We start from the raw sequence: 19504 nt of genomic DNA on the forward strand, positions 1-19504 counted from the left end.
ATGAGTAAATAAATAAGTAAGTAAACAACTAACTAAATGAGTAAGTAAATAAATAAGGCAATAGATTAATAAATAAATAAGTTTTTAAATAAATAATTACTCAACTTGAAGTAAATAAATAAATAAATAAATAAATAAATAAATAAATAAGGAGATTGGTAAACAACTAATCATAAAAATAAGTAAATAATAATTAAAAAAATAATAACTAAATGAGTAAGTAAATAAACAAGGAAATAAGAAAATAACCAAGTAAGTATAAGCAACTAAATAAATAAATAAATATCTAAATGAGTAAGTAAATAAATAAGTGACGATAATAAATAAGTATATAAACAACTAAAAAAAAAAAAACAGTGAAATAAGTAAAGAAAAAGTAAATTTATAAGTAGGCCAACATAAATAAATAAGTAAATAAGTAAATAACTCAATAAATAGGTAATAAATAAATGAGTAAATAACTAAAGCAAATAATGATTTAATGAATAAAAAACATGAACATGTCAATGAAATACATGATTCCAATCTTTTCTAAATATTTCTGAAAAATAATAAACTTACTAAATAATTAATTAAATAAGATAAAAAATTACAAATGAAAACAACCAAGCTGAGCAACCAGCCAAGCAAACGGCTAACTAACCAACCAAGTAAACAATCAAACAAACATAAAACCGATACAAAAATCAAAGCACAAGAAAATAAATAACAATCTTCAGGTTTTTGGAACAAGGCAATTTAAAACAGAAAAATCTTCACATAACATCGGTCTAAGTAACATGCTAAAACATTATTAACATAACAATGATGATGGTAATTTGGTATTAACAAATTAAAGTGTTATTTTCTTAACAGAACAAAACGGAAAACAAAAGAAAAACGACGGGATTATAATATAACACTGTCGCCGGCGTACGGAAAAACTGCATTGTGCAACAAGCATTGCATCCATCATAACAAATTAATAATTCCACTTCAACGCGTTCGTGTGCAAACTTTGTTGAACGCGTAGTCGGCCGCGTAGTTTTATCATAGGCGCGCGCGCCTTGAAGTCAATGAACTTTACGATCGAAGGATTTTGGCGACGGAGTACCTCGCGGGTGAGTACCTTCACTGCTACTTCACTGTTGACACATGTGTACACCATGTATGCGGTTACTGTGCAGGTACTTCCGCTGAAGGGCAATTGAAGTATCCCCGACTATGGTGTGCCTATAAGCCACCTACTCGGTACATCGCAGTTGACTCTTAGGTGACGCATGGCGGAGTATCGATGTAAGTACTTTGCTACGGGGGTATCTACAGTATGGTGGCCGACGCTGGTACTTTGGTGTAGTACCGACGTCGGCCACACGTCGGCTACATCTTGTAGTGTAGAATTGTTTATTAAGATTTATACGCTTTGGGATATGTTGATGTCTGATGATGTAAGACGTGAGATTTGTGCGTGATGGATCGGGAAAATAATAAAACGGCGGAAAAACTGAAATCTACTCAATTCAGAAGGAATAACGTGAAAAACGGGCGATTTTACTAATGCGCGTGGGTTTTTTGAGACGAATTATAAGTTAAAATCAAGATATTTAAATCCGTGGAAAGGCATAAAAATGAGGGAGTTCTTATATTTCAAGAACGGTATGGTCAATTGTCAAAATTCAAAAGGTATGTGATAGCTGATTTTTCCTCAACTACACCAAGTACCGTAAACGTTCGCCTAATGGCGCTAAGGAGTTCATGGAAATGAGAGAGCGCCATCCCTGTAAAAGCCGACTATTATCACTGATCATTAAGGGTACGTGTAGTTAAAGGGTGAAACCTATCGACACATACAATTATGAACAAGATCAAACAAACTTGTTCATGATAATGCGGTAATCATTCACCTGATACGTTGTGGCCCAGTGAGCAGAGCATTAGACTATCGTGCGAGGAGGATAAAGAGAACTTGTGGAGAAGATTGATGGTTCGAATCTCATGCAGTAATTTCTGACAGATTATGATGTCTGTCAATGTTTTTTTTTTTCTGATTTGAGGAAATTTTATTCTCTATTTTCTTGATTTTATCTTTAACATTGTATAATTTTATTATTTTATCTTGTATTTTTTCATGATTCTTTGTTTTTATCGTTTCATTTTAGAGTAACTCAATCCATTCAATCAAATGTTGTAATGAACCTATTTGATTGTATAGGCATTTGTTATGTGTGAGCGTGTTTATAGTGAGCCAGATTATCCGGTATTTAGCGTATAAGTACATCTTATACGGTATTGGTCGCCACTATAAACAGACCAATAGCGCTATTTGCCGCACATATTATACGGAACTGATATCCTTCGATATCGATGGATATTGCAGTACATTCATTCCGTATACGGCCACTATAAACAGACAGGGATTAACGATACCGTTATTCAAGGAAGTGGAGCAGGGTTATATAACTCCCCGAGCTCAAATTTGTCACTGTAATAACACATCACCTACAAAATGGTACGGTACTGTAGCAATTATGTTTAAAAAATAGGCCGGTATCGTTTCCACGGCAAACTATTTGAAACTGGCATCATATTTGTGTCTCCCACATTGCATTGCGGTGACCTCGAACACGCTGAGTTCAACCACCTCGGATTCAGAATAGCGCTATTGAGCTCTATTGATTGCCACTATAAACAGTCGAGATAACGGATAAGTCACATTCCATTCTAATCCCGTATGCGTATAAGAATACCGTATAAATACCGTACACCACTATAAACACGCTCTGTGTGAGACGAACTGTCGCGTGCGACAAGTCTTTCAATTCGCGCGAGTGTCCTTTCCTATGCATCAGTGGTCATAAGAGGTATATCATTTTATTCGAAGGGGGGTCCCAAATATATGGGGGTCATAAAGTCTTGGAAAGAATAATAGGAGGGTGTCATAAAATGTTTTTATGACCAAAATGTAGGGAGTCACACGATGACCACAGAAAGTGTGTTATTTTATTCAAAAAGACTGATTTCAATACAATTTTGGGGTTTGGGATCATAAAATTGTTGTTGCCGAAATAGGGAGTGCGCAATTTTATTGACGCAGACGTTTTGTAAATTTGGGACCCCCTTCCGAAAAAAATGATAGCCCTCTAAGAGGATTCAAAAGATAACCTCTGCCCCAATAATCCCTAGCTATATTTGTTTGAAACTGTTCCACGGAGGATGTATCATAATAGGCTCAGTCTACAAATGATATAAATAAAATTTGAATGAGTGAACGAACAAAATCATACAACGACCAACGGAATTGAGTCTGTGCATATGACTACTCAAATGCATTCAACAAAAGCATGATTGCATCTACCGCGACAGTTCGTCTCACACACATAACAAAATGCACTACCATCAAATATGTTGATGACAACATTTGATTGAATGGACTGCACTGCGCCATGATTACGGGGAAGAAACCGGTTCAAATCCTTTGTTTGGAGCCAATCGATAAACGCAAGGCCTCTATAGCTATCATTGAATACTGGCTAGGATTCCACAACACAATAAGATCATGTTATAAGGCGCATTGGAAGGCACACAATACCCCAATGGCTTTCCATATTATGCACTCAACAACTATTCAGTATCGAAGCCCGGTATCGAAGTTACGTAATGTTACTATGTCAACGGGATCACGCGCTTAAGTAATGAACCACGATCGAAACAATCAGTACACAAAAGGCATACCAAAATAGCGTGATCGTAATGATCGCCATACAAACAGTGCTTGGTTCCGATACCATCACGGAGTTACGTAACTACTTCGTGGTCTGATAGTTATATGATCAATGGTCTGATCTACTTGGGTTCGATCCTTTTAAGAAAAGAAAAAATAGGTGATCGTTTATAATGCATAAATGAATAAAGTAATGTAGTTACACAATTTGAAACATTGAGGCCGTTCTATTTTTCAAAGGTCATTTAACTGTTAATTGTAGAGGAATATATCACGCATTGATAGGTAGCAGGTGGAGCAAATTTTGTCAGTGGTTTTTGTTGCCGTTTGTTCGCAGTGCCTATTTATCTAAAAAAAAAATTTAAAAAAACATTAAATTAAAAAAAATTCACAATATTCGTTCGTAAAATGGGGACAAAATCAAAACATTTCTTGACCCTTCTTCACATAAAAGTGGGGACAGAAATCAAGATTCGAACAAGTACCATTCACCATTCAAGGCGCACCCTCTACCGACTGAGCTAACGGGTCAGACAATAGAAGGGTGTAATTTTGAACTGAAGAATATTAAAAAATTATGAAGAAATTACAATGTTATAAAAAGATTTACCAAAATGAGTTAGGTATAACGTATGAATCGATTTACAAATTAAGTCCAATGGCACTTTGAGAAAGAATACCTGAAGAAACCCAAAAACATTTGCTGCTCTAGCAACTAACCTAGTGACCTAAAGTATTGGGTCATGTCACGATATTTTTTTCTGAGGCATCATGTCCAGGTTGCTCAATTTAACATACACGTATCCTTAATGCTGTTGAGATTTTACCAGGATGGCGCTCTCACATTTCTAAGAATCCAAAAGCGCCATTAGGCGAACGTTTACGGTATTTAGTTAAGTTAAGTTATTATGACGTTAAAATGCCCAAACAATTAAGTTTCGGACGATAGGGGGGCCTACAGTTCTGTCCACTTTGAAGTACAAAGTAAGGTACGCACATTTTGCGTTAGCGTATCGTGTGTCGCGTATTTTAAGACGCTCATGCATTTGTGTGCGCCTAGCAGTGTGTTAATTCCTTTTGACATTACGGCGCGCAGAAACTGCGTAATTTACTGCGTACTTTACTTCGAACTTCAAAGTGGACAAACTGTAGTTGGAAATTCTTTCTCACTTATTTTCCACTCAAATTATGATTTTGCTTCATAGAAACAATAGCTAACACTTAAATTAACTTAAAATGTAAAACAGAATAATACTCGAGTTCCAAAATCTCACACAATTTGAAATAAAGACAACACATTGATGGACGTTTTTAAATGTTCATGCATTATTGCATTTACAGTTCTGTGTACCAATTTATGTTTAAGTGATAGTGGGCAAATTGTGTTTGTTGCATATTCAGTGGATGAAGTTTTTTGCACAAATCTTTCATCCCTCCTCCTCCTCCCCCTTCCTCCCATATAGAAAGATTTCGCTACAAAACGATTCTCTTATAAACGCATCTATGCACAGTTTCCACCTCGATACACCTGAGAACACAATTTCGTCCAATAGCTTCCAAGCAGTGAATTGTCTCTACACAGTTTTCGTTTACACTACACGGTTAAGTGTATAGCATCATAAGAGCTGTGTTAGCTTCTAGCTGGTGACTAGTGGAAGAAAGGCATCTGTGATTGGTTTTTGTCAAAACATCAAGTGTTCCCTTAATCCAATCAGCTAACACTTCCCCCTAAAACTTTTTTTTTTCATTACGTCAACAGATAACGCAATTCAATGTTTATGGCAAAGCGAATGTGGTCAATCTGTTGAAAACGACATATCCAAGCAAATTTTTTACCAAAATGTAGATCCTTAAAATATTTTTCAAATTCTATGTCATTAAATGAAAGAGCACACTTACATTGTCCATATACTAGCTCCATTTCAATGAGCAAGGACTAATTCTCTTTAAAGTGCGAAAAGTTTCGCCTAGTTTCGCCTGTTTTGTCATATGGTTGTAAATTTAATATATTAAATATATAGACTTTATAGATATAGACTTATATATATATTAGACTTTATTATATAGACTTATATATATATTAGACTTTATTTCAACACGGAAAACCCAATTCAACAAAAGTTGTTCTTCCTTGGGGCCGTGCATAAACATACATACATACACAAAATAACAAATAATTACAAAAGCTTATTATCTAGACTTAAACATATTACAAACTCAAAATTATTAATTGTCAAGCCAAAATGATACTTATGGTTACATACATACCATGCTTACAGGCATGGCTTTATGATTGTTTAAGATTATTTTTGAAAGTATACAATGTTGGAGAGTTTTGGATAATATTTTCTAGTTCATTCCAGCTTACAGCACCTCTATATGACAGACTGCGCTTTTGTACTCTGTTCTTGGCAGGGGAATAGTTACATTGCTTTGGCTTTGACGAAAATTATAGGTATTGTTTACGTGACTGAAAATATGCCTCGAATAAGGAGGTGCAAGATGATTTAAGATTTTGTAGGTTAAAATTAAACAATTTGAGTTTTGTCTGTCAATTAATGGTTTCCAATTAAGTTCAGCACGGACATCTATGATAGGTGTGTCCCATTGTGCACCACAGATAGTTCTTGCAGCCCTGTTTTGAATAACTTGAAGTTTCTTTGAAACAGTAACACCACAATTTCCCCATACAGCATTACAATAATCTAAGTGCGGCAGAACAATAGCATTATACACAGTACATAAAATATCCTTAGGGAGACTATTTGCCCTGCATTGTTTGAGCATGAACATACCTTTTTAACTTTTTTACGTACATTATTGATTTGCTCATTCCAAGTTAATGTGTCATCGATAATTACACCCAGATGTTTACATTTATTAACTTTCTTTATAGTTACACCATTTATGTTGATAGATAATTCATTAACACTGTTCTTAATTGTATTGAGTCTTTGTCTAGATCCTATTAGCATAAATTCAGTTTTATCAGTATTCAGACTAAGTTTATTACTTTGTAACCAATTATTTATAATTTTTAATCATTATTAATACATTCCGTGATATCATTTGACGAGTTAGAGGCATAGTACAACACAGTATCATCTGCATACATATTAACTTTACAATGAGAAACATAATTTGGTAAATCATTTATATAAATGAGAAAAGCAAGTGGTCCGTCAATTGAGCCCTGGGGCATTCCACAAACAGTTTCTTTAAAGTCTGATAGAGTCCCATTTACAGATGTACATTGGGTGCGATCAGAAAGATAACTAGTAAACCACTTAATACAATATTCACCTACTTTATACATTTTAAGCTTACTCAAGAAGATATTATGGTCTACGGTGTCAAATGCTTTCTTCAGATCCAGCAGACATAATCCAATTAAATTACCTTTATCAATTTCATTATACCAGTCCTCCGTGATGTTTATAAGAGAAGAAGAAGTGGAGTGAGATGGCCTGAAACCAGATTGGTTTATATTAATTAAACAATTTACATTTAAGTACTTGTACAGTTGATCAAACACGGCCCTTTCAATAATTTTAGAGATAACAACTAGAATTGAGATAGGTCTATAATTGCTAGGATCATTGGGATCACCAGCTTTAAATACAGGAATCACCTTTGCACGTTTCCAGCATGTAGGAAAAGTACATGATGCAAAAGAATTATTTATTAAATAAGTTACAATTGGTGTGATTACTGGTGATGCTATTTTCAGTAGTCGAGATGGAATGTTATTTAAACCAGTAGCTTTATCATTTGCTAACTTATTGAGTTGATTGAATACATAGTCATTTGATACATTTACAAATTCAAAATGTGACTGATCAGTTTGCTGCTTTTCATTGACTTCATAATTACAAAAGTTATTTTAGCAATCTTACTTGCAAGTTTAGGGCCTATATTGGCAAAAAAAAATTGTTCAATTCATTTGCTTTATCCTTAGGTTCAGTTAGTGCCAGGCCATTTTCAGAGTTAATAACAGAGATTTTTGTATTTTTACCTTTAGATGGAACAATATGCCGTAGATGTTCCCAGCTTTTTTTTATATTATTCTTGTGTGCATCAAAACCTTGTTTTAAGAAACTCTTTCTTTTTATCTTTTATAAGTTTGTTAGTTTCGTTTCTAATTTTACGGAAATTTTCCCAGCATTTGTTATCATTACTTGATTTAATAGCAATTTGTTTAAGTTGGTCACGTTTACGCATCATATTTAGCACATCATCGGTGATCCATGGAGAACACTTTTTACGAATTCTATGCTTTTTAAAAGGTGCATGCCTGTCAATTACTTCAAGAAATAATTTTTCAAATAGTTCAGCTGAAGTGTTAACATTACCAGTATTAAATACACTATCCCAGTTTGTTTGACACAAATCATTTAAGAAGTCAGTTTCATTGAATTTCTTGTAAGAACGAGATGTTCTGAAGTTATGTTTATCTGCATGCATTTTATCATCATTATTTCCATTTGTTGGTTCATTACATATCCTGTGTTTTTTACCCCATATTGCATATGATATTGAATGGTCACTTAAACCAACATGAATTACTCCAGAATCACATATCTTAGAAGGATTTGTACAATATATAACATCAATGAGTGTTTTACTATTCTTAGTTATCCTGGTTGGTTCCTTAATTAATTGTACAAGGTTCATATTACTACAAATTTCTTTGAGTCTATTTGTATAACAATGAGGAGTGCTTGTTGATAGATCACAATTTAGATCACCCATAAGTATATAATCTTTACCTTCTGAATCAACTACTTGAAGAAGATGATTAAGATGATTGAATAGATCAATAGCTGACCCAGGCACTCTATACCATAATATAACTATAATGGGTTTCCTTTTAAGAGGCATTAGTTCAATAGTAAGCAGTTCAAGTTGATTTGAAACTAAATCATCTCTTACTTTGTGAATACAGTTTTTATTTACATAAAAAGCTACACCACCACGCCTATTATTAACATAATTTCCATTTAGTACTCTATCATGTCTATACAAAAAATAATTATCAATATCTATAATGTTATCTGATATATGTTCATTTAAGAAAGTTTCACCAAGTCCCATTACATCAATGGGATTATCATTAAGTATATGTTTTAGCTCATCAACATTACCAGTAAGACTGCAAATGTTTAGGTTTGCTGAAACAATATTTTTTCCATGTGTATTAAGAACTTTGTAGGGATTAAAATTATTCAAGTGATTATTATCATTTATACTGTTGTTGTCTTTACTGATTTGGTTTGAATTGTCACTTGATATATTCAAACTATTGTTGCTTTCAATGCCCATACAAACTTCACTAATATCATTTAAAACATAATCAGTATAACTGTCATTGCTATTTTCAGCACTATTTTCATTTAAAAGGTGGATGCTATTTGTTAATTCATTGATCGCTTCGTCATCATTATCATTAGGATCAACATCATTGTCATTCTTTACGTTAACATGAACATTATTTCTCACAATCGTATTTTCATTTTTGACTCTACTAATTTCTTCTTTACTGATTTGGTTTGAATTTTCTCTTGATATATTCAAACTATTGTTCCTTTCAATACCCATACAAGCTTCACTATGATCATTTATGGTATGATTTATATTGTCATTATTAATATCATTAACATTATGTATGCTTTCATCAAAGACAGGCAAGTTATTTTTAACATGAATATTTAAGTGTGAAGTAGAACAATCAATGTTTTCATTGATACCAGAATTAACGACGCTTACAATTACAGTATCTTTATCTTTTTCCTTACAATACTTGTTTCTATAGTCACATGTTGTAATTCTAGAAAGCACAGTTTTGGAAAAGGAGTCATCTTGATCAATATCATATTCCTTATTAAAAGTGAACTCCTTGAAATTTCTTTTGACAAAGCAAGTGTCATTACAATCAATACATTTCACATAACAATAGGGGCATATAATGCCTTGGTCATCATCAAGATGATTAGCAATATTTAAAGACCTAATTACTTGACTCCCTGTATATCTTGATTGTGAGGGAAAACATTTGTAGAAATAGCTATGCGAAGGTTACGAACAAGTAAACTAAGTCCATAATTGTTCAGGTGTACATTGTCCCAATACAGATCGTCTCTTAGGATTTTTCCATCTAAGAAAGTTGGCGGATTGTCGACAAACGATACCCGTCTGCTTGATTGGGCATTTCTATAGAAGATTCTGTTCAGTTGTTGAGATGTTTTATTTCCTTTGTCATGATAAAAGCGAGGAAGAGTCCCAGAAATGATAATATGTGCTGATTGAAATTTTGCTAGTGTAGTTTCAATAAGCGCTCTGCTTTGTCTTTCACATAAACAATGACTTTGCTTAAAAAGCACTTACAAATTAATATGTCTCCTCTCCCCTCGGGCCTAGTTCTTTTATCTTAGTCTTATGGTGCAAATGATCAATATATTTTAATATGAAGACCTGAGCGCAAGAAGACCGTAAGTCCACTTGGTCCCTCAACATGTATACACTAAAGTTACGTATAGTTTCTTAGGGTTTTAAAATGTTTAATACATGTTCCAGAGTGAAAACATCATGAAAGGTTGTGAAAGATTTGTTTTGGCCCCTGAACATGTATAAAACATTACCAAACTATACAAAACTAAACGCAACTTTAGTGTATACATGTTGAGGTGCCAAGTGGACTTACGGTCTTCTTGCGCTCAGTTCTTCATATATTCCACACAGACTCAGACGATGATTACTTGGGCTGCTTTAAAGATAACGAGTGGTCGTTCCGAACACTACCACGGGACACATTGAATGACAACGCGATGACACTGGAATTGTGTTTCGACCACTGTGGATCATTTGGATATGCATACGCAGGACTGCAGGCCAGCAGTTATTGCTTTTGTGGCGACGCCAATGATGACTATGCGCGCTTTGGCGCGGCAAGTGAAGTTGAATGCAATTTCTTATGTCTAGGTAATCATCACCAGAAATGCGGAGGAGCCGGAAAGAATTCAGTATATGGACTGCGTAAGTTGAATTCCTTTTATATATACGTTTCTGTTTTGGAAATATCATTTAAAATCATTTGACAATTTTGCCAAATATACTCCTTTTTACAGTGTATCTTGAACACAATGGTAAATCATAAAAGATGCTTAATGGTCAATCTAGTATTATGTGTTATTGTCACATCTTTTTTTTCTTTAGGATTCACCACCAACACGACCAACGTACTGTTGCAGAGCTTTGAATTCAGTCTGGATTACAACAATGTCGCTTACCAGGGTGTTACTATCACAAATACATATCGCAAGGCGCGTCCTTACATATTGCTGAACCAACCTGGTAGAAGCACTGTCACCATGACCTTTCCAGTGCCTAGTGCTCATAACGTAACAAGGATTGTTCTCGATTTAAATCACTGTAGTACAACAGCAAGTGGCATTATTAACGTAGCAGTCAATGGCACCGTTGTCATTCCAAATTACCTGGCTCCGAGGTACGAATTCGTAACAGAAAGGTTATATTTAGCGGTGGAAATTTTCATACCAGAGTCAAATGTTTTGACCATTCAGCTTGATTCCAACAGTCCCGGCGAATATTGGCTCTCTGATGCTAATCTTCATTAATTTCATACACGTTACAAGAAACCCCATAATCAACTTAATACCAAACCTTCCTCTTCGGGTAATTTGGCGCAATGCACAAGATGCATAAAAGTGCTGATCATATTACCTGATAGCAATACTGTAAATTTTACCACAACGTCATTTTTAAGGTCTGGTCCCTAGATGAACTTTGACCTATGATGACCCTCTCTGAAAATTTGACACTGTCTCATCATATCAAGGGGCGGTTTTTTATTGTTAAACCAATCCCCCAAACTTTAACATTTGACCCCCCCCCCACCTATGACATTTCACCACGGATTTTTTTACATATTCCCTTCGAGCCAAGCAATATTTGTGATATAAGCCACCTCAACCACTCGTAGCCCACCTTAAAAAAAAGAGCTGCAAATTTGCACCTTAAGGAAATAATCTTAATTCCAGGGCTACATTGAAGTCGCGCAGTGATTATCGGATGATATGATCACTACCACATAACCTAAATGAAATGATCTGATAATGATCTGTGTCTATAGGATAAGCCACACGTTTGCGCAAATGAAGTCAGTCACACACTCAATGCGTGTTCATGCATGTGATGGCTTGCGCTGTGTATGAAGTTGACCTGTGGAAGAGGTGATGCATGTTTACGTCGTCGTTTCAAAAAAAATTAAATGGCGAAAAACAACGAACATTTGGTTGTTTCTTTCCATTACTATCATATTGTGAAAAACCAAGTAGCTGAGAAATTAGCTCAATATGCTAGGAAAATATTATCTGCCATGACCCCATGTTGACTTTGTCTAAATCAGTTGTATTTTTGCTGGAAAGACTACGTAAGGGATCAAATCAAAACTCGACCGCCGGTTGCCCGCCGGTTCCGGGCGGTTCCGTCCGGTTGGCAGAGGTCATTGGTATATGAATATTCAAAAATGCATGAGTAGCAACCGCCGGTTGGTTTAAGCACATAACCGGAGAGATTAACAAAATTTCGATACATGTTTATTTCGCGATCACAATAGCGCATACTTGAAATTTCACGGTCACAATAGTGCATACTTGAAAGTACTACACAGTGATCGATTTTTCTTAAGCGTGTGTCTATTGGCTTATCATCAAAGCAAATTAATTTTTGAAATGATTTCGTGTTTATGGTTAAAATTGTTTGAATATGTCACCATTGCTTAGATCAGTTAATTTCAGTTCAGAACAATGTTTCAATGCTTTCTATAGGTTAAGTAATTTTGAAGTTGTGAATTTATAATTTTGTGAATCACATAGGCCTGTATTAGTTCAAATCTGCCTCCAGATAAGAAGACATGATGCGTGCATAAATCTCAAAAAATCCCCAGTTGAAGTGATATTGGTGGACTCATTTGCTTTGTACTTCAACTGGGGATTTCTTTTGTGATTTATGCCAAAACATGCAACTTCAATGCTAATGAACAAAATTGAGGACAATCATGTCCTAAAATCGTGCCAAAGGAAGATGCATATAGGCCTTTTATAAGTTTTGGTTAATTTAGTCCCAGTAGGCTTATGACTCCTACATTTTGGTCATCAAAATTTTATGACCCCCCCCCATTTTTCTTTCCAAAATATATAACCCCACCCCCCTTCCGAAGAAAATGATAGCCCAAAATGGCTAATCTTCATTGGTGCTAATGAAGGGCGCGGTGCCGAGGGTGATGGGATTCGCATATATTTTATGCATCATTAGTCTTCTTGCACATCACCTCAACGAACCTGGCCAACATCATTATAGGCCCAATATACCGGCCTAATAATAATATGGCCCATATTACGAACTTAGTGTAGTTTTTTATCCCCCCCCTCTCATGTGATGTGAGAGACACATCTCATACTCTCACCAAATTTCCACCTCTCCCCTATCCTCCCGCTTCCTCTCCCTCTCCCTTCCCTTCTTTCTCCTTCTTTTTTTTCTCTCTTCCCCCCTTTTTGCTTTTTTTTTCTTTTTTCTTTCTTTCTTTCTTTCTTTCTTTCTTTCTTTCTTTCTTCGATTCTTTTTTGATTTCTTTGATTCTTTTTTGATTTCTTTCCTTCGATTATAAACACAGTTTATGAAAAATGTACTATCCTTGCGTTTGCATCCTGTCACGATGTAAAATAATTAGAAATAAATAGACCAAGTCTCTGCATATATTTTATCAAAATAAAATGCTAAAAGTAGCTTCATTGATTGAGAAGAACTCCGAGAAGGGAAATCGATTATTCCTATTGTACAAAATTTGAAAAGAAACCACTTGAAATCACTCCACTCACTCACTTGATGATACCAACTGGCCATATGAACCAGGGTGTGACGACTGACCTCATTACTGTGTATATTTTACAACCGGACGGAACCGCCCGGAACCGGCGGGCAACCGGCGGTCGAGTTTTGATTTGATCCCTAAAATAGCACTCGACATCCGCCATCTTAAATAATTTAAATACGGGGTATAAGTCTGTTTAACTTTTGACGCAGTACGCACAACGTTCGTAGTGGCTATTTTATAGTAATTAAATTATTTTGCAATAATAGTGATGTGTAGTGAGGGGTGTAACCAAAAGCACTGAACACTCCATCCTCGACCGAGAAGTATATCGTCTGCCATCTGGATGCACGAACTTTCCCTAATCTCATGATGCTTTCAGCGTAGTTCATGTATAGTGCACACCCCTTCCGCACCGCTTAAGTGAGTATCTGGGGTGCGGGGAGAGGTACCCACCACTCTTCAACTCAACGAGTAAATTAAAGAAGGTTCGAATGGACGGGTCAAAACAGAAACAATCCACGCCTGCTCAACGTTTACGTGAAACGGACCTGAATTTACTAGAGGTGAACATCAGAGGACTACGTTCTAACATAGGTGAGCTGTCCAATGTGTACCATGAACTAAAGCCATCTACTATTGTCATCATGGAAACCTTCATGGATGCTACTGTGGATGATGGTGCTGACTGACGTGGTTTTCAGTAACAATGAAGTCACAGAAAATGCTCTTTGCTGCTGTCTATAGACCGCTTCAATGCCCAATCAGTAGTTCTGTTTGGCGACTTCAATTTCACCACAAGGAATGACTTAGCAGCTGTACAACAGATGCTGCTGGACGCCGCACACTTGAGATGTGTAATGTTCTTATAGTCAAAGAACCAGATTCTTGACTTGGTCATCACTGATCAAGATGCAACCTGCACAGAACATGCAAAACTAGGTATTTCAGACCACAATCCAGTTCATTTTAAACTGAACGTGCCGCTGTACAGAGATAACCCCTACAAGCGCAAAATGTGGCAGTACGAAAATGCTGACTACTGGGGAATGATAATGTTTCTTGCATCTACAGACCGGTATCTTGCACTCCAAACGGATGACCTAGAAGGAGATTGCAGCAACATCACCACCATTATCAGTGATGCAATGGATAATTTCATACCAGCAAAGCATGTTTTCAAGAAGACTGGTTGACAAGGTGTTGTTTGATGACAACTAAAACGAGGAGCAACCAAGAAGCGCCGCTTATTCAGGAAACTAAAAAAGAACAACACCAAGGAAAATAAGTTTACAAATAGGCCAGTAAATCTAGCATTTTCTAAGGAACTAATTGCAACAGATTTTTTTTCACCACAATGCATTTCCTTGAGGTCCCCAAAGTACCATACTAAAAGTCCCAAAATATCCAAGTATGGGAAAGGTGCCTAATTTGTATAAATCCAAAATGGCCACCAAAATTTCAGAAAAATCTAGATTTTGATATATCTTCACTTCTAAATGGCCTTTTACAATGGCTTAACTTTCTAGGAAGGGGGTTTTGGACACAACAAGTATCATGAGATAGGTTAAAATTGATTACATAAGCAGATCATCGTTATATTTTCAAAATGGCCGCCAAAATCTTTTTACATACGTAACACATTATTTTTGAATAATAGAATAGCAATATTCTGCTTGGAACAAATTGAAACCTATTTTTTTCACCACAACACATGAACTTGAGGTTTCTTGACACCAGACTAAAAGTCCCAAAGTATCCAAGTATAGAAAAGATGCCTAATTTGCATAAATTCAAGATGGCTGCCTGTCAAAATTCAGAAAATGTCAACTTTGACATATATCTTCACTTCTAAATGACCTAATACAATGATCCAGGTCTTATGGGATAGGTTGGAAAATGATTACACAAATGGATCATGAACAGCTCTACATTATTCAAGTATTGCAAAAGGTGCCTAATTTGCATAAATCCAAAATGGCCACCTGCCGAAATCAATAAAAAATATAAACTTTGAAATATCTTTACTTCCTAATGACCATGATGACCAGTACGATGGTTTGATTTTCAAGGAAGTATATAATTATGATATTTGTATGAGTCTGTAGAATGTAGAATCCTCCTGCATTTCTCAGAAAGCAGTGTGAGCAGTGTGGGGAAAGAATAGTGCCAAGAAGACTGCTAGAATTTTCCAAAATGAAATACATTAACATTTTTGACTTGAAAAGAAGAAAGCCTACTTGTGTGATGTAAAGCATTTACATTACAAAATATTCATATTTCATGGCAGCGATAATCTGAAAATCGTTTTCTGACCTGACATGTCTCCCAAGACATTCCTTGAATCCACAAACTACATTATAATAAAGTTCAGCTATTGTAATGAAACTATTAATGGGTGACGGTGTTGAATTTTGGAAATACCTACCTACCTACCTACCTAACCTACCAGTCAGCATTGTGCATTTCTGCACCTGCTGCCTTATCCAAGTCCCTCTGAATAACACTCTTCCAAGTTGTCCTAGGGCGTCCAGGTCTTCTCTTTCCATGGGTGGGATTCCAGAAGTAGAGCTTTCTGGGGCCGGATGCGACTCTCGTCCATTCTGTGCAGATGATCAAACCACTGTAAGCATCGCTTCTTATGATAGTAGTGAGCTTCTGTTGTTTCGTCACTGATGATCTTACGAAGTTGTTGGTGATATGCTGGGTCCATTTGATACGGAGAATTTTCATTTGGTATCTCATATCAAATGCATCTAGTCTGGACTCTCATCTCTTTCAGTGATGTTTCAGCATTCAGAAGCATATAGAAGGGCAGAGAGAACGCACGCACTATAGAATTTCATATTGGTGTCTAAATTGATATACCGGTCCATCCACACCTTCTCAAGTTCTTTAAAAGCACCAGATGCTTTGCCACTCCTATGATTGAGCTCCTTAGTATATGATCCATCAGCACTAAAGTATGCTTCTAGATACTTAAAGTGATCCATAACCTAGGCTTCATCTCCCACTGGAACCAAAGGTGCTGAGCTCGAACGACCAATCGATGGCTTCAGTTGTATCGGTAATTTTGGCATCAGAATCTTCTAAGAGGGCTATGTCAGCATAGTCTAGATCAACTAGTTTTACCTCCGGGTACCTCAAGCTTCGCCTAGGTAGGAGGGTTATACTTTTCTTGCTTTCTATACGAAGTCGATGGCAAGACCAAAACGCAGTGGTGACCAAATATCACCCTGTCCGTCTTACGCCAGTGACTATACTGAAGAATTTGGAAAGGGAGCTCTCTGATTTGACCGCACATGTTGTGGCATGATAAGAGTTTTCCCATAGAGGTGGTTGGTGAGTCAAAGGCAGCCTTAAAGGCGATGAAGTTAATTAAAGCTTGGTAGCGGTTGCTTCATGATTTGGTTCAGGCCGAATGTTTAATCCTGGAATGAGCGTCCCTAAAACCAGCTTGGTTTTCCCTCATTCTTACGTCAACGTCATCCTTCACTCTTAGAAGTACGATTGTGGAGAAAACTATACCTGCAATGTCCAGAGAGTGTTTGCTACAGCAAGAAAGGTCTCCCTTCTTTGGTAATGGAAGGATTATGCCTTGTCCCCATTCTCTTGGTGTTTTCTCGGATCGCCATTCGGTTTACAAATTATCAGCAGCCATTCTTTAATGTTGTCGCCACCATCCTTGAGAAATGAGGGGAGGATGTTATCAATGCCCGGTGCTTTGTTTCATTTGAGCAGGCTAAGTGCTTTGTCAAGTTCTTCTCTGGTTGGTGGTTCTATATCAATTTTCAGTTCTTCGCAAGGATTGAACCTTGAGAAGTTTAATAACTCACTAGGCTCTTCAGCGTTGAGCAGGTGTTCAACAGATTCAGCCCATCTCTACAGTCGAGCAGCCTCATCCTTAAGTATTTCTCCTTTGGCATCTCGTATCTGCGAGGCCTTTCTGCTGGTTTTACCAATGAGAACATTCTTCAGCTGGTAGACTTCTCTCTCTCATGTTGTTTTTACTTAGGCTACTTCCAAGTCATCAGCGATCTTGCTCATCCAGGTCTTTTTGTCATTCATAAGCAATTCTTGTGTGCCTGTTGAGTTCACGGTATCCATTGCTGGTTTGGCTACCTTTCTCTTGTCAATAAGCTCCTTTGTCTCGGTTGAGATCCAGTCTGCCTTCTTCTTCATTCTGAATCCAAGGTGTTCTACTGATGCTCTATTTACGGTTTCAACAAATACATTCCACTCTTCATCAACATCAGTATTAGCATCTAATTCAGCCAATGCATGGAACCTTCCACCGATTTTAGCATTAAAGCATGTCAAAACATCACTCTCTAGCAGTTTACTGGTGTCATATTTTACGTGGGTGGTAGTAATTGCCAGGTCACTTCCAACATCAGCTCTTCTGTACACTCTAACGTCTTTTAAGGAGTTTCCGGTTGATTAAGGTATGGTCAATTTGGTTGACTGTCCTTCCATTGGGAGAATTCCAAGTTAACTTATGGATTTTCTTGTGTGGGAAGAGTAACGATCCAACAATGAGATTGTGTTCTTTGTGATTGTGTAAGTTTGGTGGCCATCTTGTGTACATTTATTGGATTTATGCAAATAAATATTTCCCATAATTTTCTATATAATATATTTAAGAACTTTTAGAATGTTGTTCAGGGGAACTCAAATACATTGTATTTAGCTGAAAGAAACAGTTGATTTGTTCAAAGTGTTCTCTATGGTCAGTTTATATCCTATTCCATAAGAATGTTTGTGTCCACAAACCCATTCCTAGAAAGTTAAATCATTGTAATAGTCCATTTAGCATGTTTAGAAGTGAAGGTATGTCAAAATATACATTTTCTGAATTTTGGCAGGCGGCCATCTTGGATTTATGCAAATTAATCATCTTTTTTGATACTTTCCCGGGGGGGGCACTCAAATATAATGATGTTTTGGCAGATACAACAAAACTTCGTATTACACAGATTTTGCAAATTGACCGGATGCAATACAATATTATTGTTTTGAATATTGTACGCCAAAGCGTGTCACCATGGTCACAGCGCCAACACGCATCACAACAATACAGCTACCGTGCCGGTTCACGGGAGATGTTATAAATAAGTTAAACGACCAATTTAATCTGCGGCAATTCTATATAGATGATGATTAAATGTAATCCACATCTACAAGTAAACATGTACTTCCGAATTTGTCTTTTGGAAAAGAAAAAACAGAAAACAAGAAGGTCAAAACTTAAGCTTACAATACTTATTGGTAAGGCCCGGTGGCCTGGTAAGCTTTTTTTATTATTATTATTTTACCGCATAGCATAGCTTAAGCTTGATATAAATAATATTAATATTGAAAGGCTTATTTTCGTGTGATACAAGAATATATTGTACTCGATACAACATTCAATCATGCAATATTTTTTTATCTCGTGCAATATTCTTGTATCACACTCAAAGCCATTCAATATTATTTAAGAATCAGTCTCCCTTATTATGTACCCAAATCAGGGGGTTGTGATACAAAAAAAAAATAGAATTTTCTCTAAAAAATAATTTTGGTACATATTAGCACCAACAACTCACATGTAAAATATGAGCGTGCACAGCGCCCTCGTTCAGCTTGAAAAAATTCTTGAAATTTCAGCCTCTCTGAGCCTTACTTGCAAATGGTAAACTTTGGAGGTGCATAACATCGTGCGCCATCATCATCCCAACCTGCATTTTGCATTTTTTAAAGTACCAAATGGTTACATTACAAAAACCAAGAAAAAAATTGGGATCTTGATGGCGCACAAAATCAGCAAATCCAATGATTTGATGAAAAGCGCCCTCGTGCAAACTTCAAAGCATCATAACGGGCTGCGCCATCAAGATCCCAAGTCCGAACAAGTTTGAAATTAAAGACCTCCA

Source organism: Amphiura filiformis, chromosome 18, assembly GCF_039555335.1.
Source record: "Amphiura filiformis chromosome 18, Afil_fr2py, whole genome shotgun sequence".
Taxonomy (NCBI): domain Eukaryota; kingdom Metazoa; phylum Echinodermata; class Ophiuroidea; order Amphilepidida; family Amphiuridae; genus Amphiura; species Amphiura filiformis.